Source organism: Meriones unguiculatus, chromosome 6 (assembly GCF_030254825.1).
Source record: "Meriones unguiculatus strain TT.TT164.6M chromosome 6, Bangor_MerUng_6.1, whole genome shotgun sequence".
NCBI lineage: Eukaryota > Metazoa > Chordata > Mammalia > Rodentia > Muridae > Meriones > Meriones unguiculatus.
Genome location: NC_083354.1, coordinates 25317662 through 25323661, shown reverse-complemented (window position 1 = coordinate 25323661; position 6000 = coordinate 25317662).

Genomic DNA, 6000 nt, shown 5'->3' with positions numbered 1-6000 from the left:
GGTTTATTCCCATCCTCAACAGAAAGAACTGCATAGCCCTTCAGTATTTTCTCTGAATCCTACTTCTTGCGTCACATAGCAGAGGGATCTGCCCGGTGGAGGAGGGACTTGCATGCTACTCCTTATGTTTACAATGGACACACATTAAAAAGGCATGAAAACCAGGAAGCTGAGGCAGGGAATTCAAGCTCAAGGTTAGCCTGGGCTACTTAATAAGTCCTTGTCTCAAAAATACTGAAACAAGGGATTATAGAAATGGCTTATGGCTTATCAGTTAAGAGCACTTGTTGCTCTTCCAGAGGACAATAGTTTGGTTTCTAGCACGTATGTTGTATAGCTCACAACTGTGTGTAACTCTATCTCCAGGGATCCAATACTCTCTTCTGGCCCTCACAGATACCTGCACACAGGTATAAGGACCTTCATACTGTGCTCTCAACAATATTTAGGTTCAGTGAGAGACCCTCATTAAAATAGGTCAGGGAGCAATAATGGAAGACACTGTGTACACACACACACACACACACACACACACACACAGAGTTTGGATGAGAAATGTTCCTCATAGTCTTGGGCATTTGAACATTAATTTGCCTGTTGGTGGCACTGTTTGGGGGGAGGTTTAGGTGCTGCAGCCTTCCTGGAGGAAGTTTGTTTCTGGGAACAGGCTTTGAAATGAAAAGCATGGTGCCATTTCCAGTTTGCTCTCTCTGTTTCATGCTTGCTGTTCAAGATGTGAGTTCTTAGCCTTTGGTCCTGCTGCCATGCTTGCCACCATAATGGATTCTTATCCCTCTGGAACCATAAGCCGAAATGAATTCTTTCTTGGCTATGGTGTTTTATCACAGCAACAAAAAGGGACACACACACACACACACACAGTAAAAAAAAAAAAAAAAAAAAAAAAAAACAAAGCCAGACAGTGGTGGCCCACGCCTTTAATCTTAGCTCTAGGTAGTCAGAAGGAGGCAGATCTCTATGAGTTCGAGGCCAGCCTGGTCTATACAGTGAGTTTCAGGACAACCAGGGTTACACAGAGAAAAACTGTCTTGAAAAAACAAAGCCAAACAAATAAACAAAAACCACAACAACAAACAAATAAACAACAAAACAAAACAAAAACTCCTCTTTACTAGGACATCACTGTGAGGAGATCTATGCTGCCCATTGTTGGCCACTATTATGTGCCGGAAGTACATTCCTTCGTCCAAAAACAAAATTAATCCGGTCCCCATTCTTTTCTCATACCCTGGGCATTTGCGTCTTCCACCAGCTGTGCAAAGGCCAGTTCAGAGTGCCTGCTCCTTTCAGAGCCCATTTGTAGCCTTTGCAATCCCAACATCAGTCCCGTTTGCCAGCCATATGCAGGCCTGGTCCAGGAGTCTGCCCCACACTGTCTGTGTCTCTGTCTCTCGTTGACAGACAGATCAGTGCATACTGGTCTTTTCTTTCCCTGTGTACAGAATAAATACGTCTATACTCAGCCTGTCTCTGCATTGTCACAGCTTCTCAGTGTCCACTCGTTCCCTGGACCCACGGAGCCCTCTCAGCAGACATCAGGATGTCTGCTCATGCCCTGTGGTAGCCTCATCCTGAGGCACTGGTGACTAGCTGAGTTTTCTGAGATTCTGAACCTTTGTGGCACTCAGTATTACTGGGTCAACCTGACAGCCAAGATGCTTATGTTTCCCTTACATCCAGAGTTTGCGCTTTAAGCCATCTTCTAATCTAATTTTTCTATACCCAAGCAACATCCCTCTGGTTCTAACCCAACCCAGGGCTAGGTACCAGGCACACACCTGTGCCCCACAGCCCTCTGACATCATATACCCTGGCCAGTCCAGAGTGTTTTCTTTCCCATGGAAACCTTGGGTCACTTGCCTAGCGTATGAGAGGCCCTGGCTTGGAACTCCAGTACTCCCCTCTCCCTCCCAAATAAGTAAAGTGGACATGTATGTACCCCTTCCTTCCTGAACCCTGGCATCCATCAGTGGGTCTTCCTGCATCATTTTTATATAAAATTCAAGGCCAACCAGTAATCTGTGTCCATTGCCATCATTCCAGCCAGATCTCTTCCTCTCTTGCTTTCAGTGCTGGCATAAAATCCAGGGTCAGGTTCATGCTTGGCAACCCCCAGCCCCAGCAGGATATTTTTTCGGTCCAGCTGTGTACTCTGTCCTGGTTTACTTTGTGGCTGTGACAAATACCTTGACAAAGAGCAACATGTGGGAGAAAGGAATTCGTTTGGCTTTCAGTTCCAAGTCACAGGCCTTCACTGTGGGAAGTGGGGGCGGAGGCTTGAGGCAGCTTCTCATCCAGTCAAGGGCAGAGAGAGCACCAAGAGTGGCCTGGGTCTTCCCATTTCAATCAGCACCATTTAGACTATTCCCCACAGGTGTGTCAGTAGACCTCGTTAATTCCTCACTGAGAATGTCTCCTAGGTGATTCTAGATTCCGGTAACTTAACTACGAAAATGAGCCATCACAATTTCCTCTCATGAAACCCTCCAGTGGCTTTCCCTTTGCACGTGAGTTAAACCCAAGCCTTGGTCTCCTCATCTGTAACAAAAGTTGTGGAAGAACTGAATACCATATGGTATATATGCTATTATATAGACTCCCTTCACCCGGACTGACCCAGAGCAGGTATACCCAGAGCAGGTGCCCTTGACCTTGCTTCCCAGCCTACTCAACACCTTCCAGAGAAAGTTCTTTGAAATCAGACAGTTCAGGGAAACAAGATGTATCTACTTTGTAACTTTGTCCCTTTTGTTTTATTTATTATTGTTTTGTTGCTGTTTTGAAACAGGATATCACTGTGTAGCCCTGGCCTGGAACTTGTGGCTCTCCCCTGGCCTCTGCCTCCCTAGCATTGTGATTACAGGCATGTGCCACCATACCTTACTGCAATGGCCTCCCACACTAGCTTCCAATAGCATTTGTGGGTCTCTTCTTTCCTGGGGACTGTTAGCCACTAGCCCACAAGGGCAGGAGTAGCAGAGGCAGGGAGCAGGGCTCCGAAATCCATGAGCACAACCGAATACCATTCCGGACCAGCTGCAGGGATGCAGATGAGCTTTATTCCAGGGGTGAGGGGAATGTGTAAAGTTCCACAGAGCCTGCTCCAGAACACATAGTAGGCATTCAAAGGTCTTAGCACGGAGGAGACCATCAAACGCTGACCAAACAGCTGGTGCAGGTTCAGGTAGTCCGTGACCACATGGAGCACAGCAGGAGGCAGGCAGGCAGGAGGCAGGCAGGCAGGCAGGAGGCAGGCAGGCAGGCAGGAGGCAGGCAAGCAGGAGGCAGGCAGGCAGGCAGGGAGACAGGGGGCTGGAAGTAGCTAGAGCTAACCTCTGACTGAAAGCCTGAGGCACAGAGACCCCCAACTGGACCTGGCAAAAGTTCCTGAAAACTCAAAACCCACCTCCACCTCCTCCAACAAGGCCACACCCCCTTTTTATCTTTAAGATTTTCTTTTATTATTTTAATTGTGTATATGTGCATGGGGAGCTATTGTGCACATGAATGACCACAGAGGTCAGAGGTGTGAGATTCCCCCAGGAGCTGGGGTAATAGGTGGTTGTAAACCACCTGAAGTGGGTGCTGGGAATTAAACTCAAGTCCTCAGGAAGAGCAGCCATTTCCGGCCCAAAGCCACACCCCCCAATCCTTTCAAACCCGTTCCACCATCTCTGGGCATTCCTATTTGAGTCTGCGGGGCCGCTCTCAAACCATCGAGTGTTGGCAGTAAAGGCTGTTTAAGTGTTTGACGTTAAAGAAACCATAACAGCATCTCATGAAGTAGCTAAAATGATGACACGGATCTCCAGACTGCTGCAAGCCATTCACAGCATAACTTAAACAAACTAGAAAACGCTAACATAACCTGCACGCACGCGTGGTAGACGTTTCATTCCACGTGCGACCCTGTTTGTAGAAGGCTTTCCTAGCATACATGGGCTGTGTCTCAATACCCAGCACTAGGTATTTTCTCTCTCTGGGTGGCCAAACATAGGCCAGATCAGTCCAAATTAAAAGTGGATAAAGGCAGGTTTATTGGGTGCCACTCTCAGACAGGCTCCCAGAGAAGGGCCTGAGGAAGTCTTGTGTCTGACCAAGGCAAGGGGGTTTGTAGATCTTGGGTGAGGGGTAGTGACACGTAAGCTGGGAGCTGGGTCTGTGCCCGAGTATGGTTGATAGCTGAGTACCTGGGTGGGCACCGAGGTGTGCTGGTCATATCAGAACAGTGAACTGTACAGGCTGCCAGAAATTTGGAACTGAGCTTTCGGCGCCAATCCTTTGTTCAGGGCTTTCTCCGTGCGGCAGGGTTGAGGGAAGGCAGGCGGGTTCCTCAGTTTACGAAGGGTGGAGCCGGGCATCCCAACCAAACACCCAGCACCACATAAACCAGGCACGGTGGCAAACTCTAGCCCTTGGGTGGTGGAGGCAGGAGATCAGAAGTTCAAAGTCATCCTTGACTAAATAGTGAGTTCAAGACCAGCCTGAGCCTTATGAGACCTTGTCTCAAAACAACAAAATGTTTCACTAATGATTTAAAAAAGTGGACAGCAAGATGATTGAGCAGGCAAAGGTGCTTGCCACTAAGCCTGACAACCTCTGTTCTATCCCCAGGTCCTACCTGGTAGAGGGCAAAAGTGCTCCCACAGGTTTTTCTCTGACCCCCACACCTGCAGCCATATCACAGCCACACCTTTCCCTCCTGGGACTTAATCAGCTACATTTTCTTAGGCTTCCTGTTGCTGTGACAGACACCATGACCAAAACGGAGGGGAAAAAATGTTTCAGCTTACAGTTCCGCATCAGTCCATCACAAAGAAGTTGAGGCAGGAACACAAAACAGCGGCAGAACAGGGAGGCAGAGCTGATGCGGAGGCCACTGGTCACTGGCTTTCCCCTCAGGCCTTGCCAGACTTCTTTCTTATGAGGCCTAGGATCATCAGCCCAGGGCCGGCACCACCACGATGGCCGGGTCTACTCATCAACCATTAATCAAGAAACTGTAGTATAGGCTGGTCCGTCAGTCAGTCTGCTGGGGGCATTTTCTCCAGTGAGGTTCCTTCTTCCAAAATTACTCTAGCCTGTGTCAAGCTGACATAAAAGCTAGACAGCACATAATTTTAGTTTAAAAAAGTAAATAAATTAACAAAAATATCATAATTATCAAAAGTTATAGACAATTCAAAAAGTGTGTTAGTAAACTGTGGCACAACAATAATATGAAATAAATTATTCAGTAATAAACAATAAAGAGCTCTCGACTACAAAGATACATGAAAGAAACTTAAAAACATACTGCTTAGTGAAGGGAGCCACTCTGAAAAAGTCACATATGGCATGGGGAGGGGAGCACATAGAGATGAAAACTTAAACAAATAAGACAAAACAAACCCAAACAAAAAAACCACAGGGTGCTGTGGCACTGTCTTAGTTACTTTTCTCCCAAACAGAAGCAAGGCGAGAGGGCAGGGTTGTGTTTCCCTCACAGGTCAAGGTGGAGAAGTCACGATACGGGAGACAGGTTCACATCACGTCCACGAAAAGGGAGCAGAGAAAGATGGCCTCATCTGCTGCCCAGCTCCCTCTCCTCACTTGCACGGTCAAGATCCCAGCCCCCCGTGCGGCTCTGCCCACGGTGGGTATGGGTGAGTGGGTCCTTAGAGAAGCCGAGCTATTCCCGACAGGCATGCCCAGAGGTCATTCCAGAGTTCATCAAGTTGACCTTTGCGTTGCTGAAAGCAGAGAGGAGTCTGCAGTGATGGCTGCAGATACTGCGTTTGCCAAAAGCCAGTGTCTTTCCAGGACTGACGGGCCCTTAAAGTGAGTAGTGAGTAGAAATGCAGGGATTCTGCTGTTCAGGGCTAGAAACGCCAAAGGCCAAACCAGGGGAGCTGGGGATGCTGGGAAAGAGACCCTTAGGAGAGTCCTACAAGTTTCTGTTAACCTAAAACTGCTCTGAAAAGCGGATTAAAGGCCAAC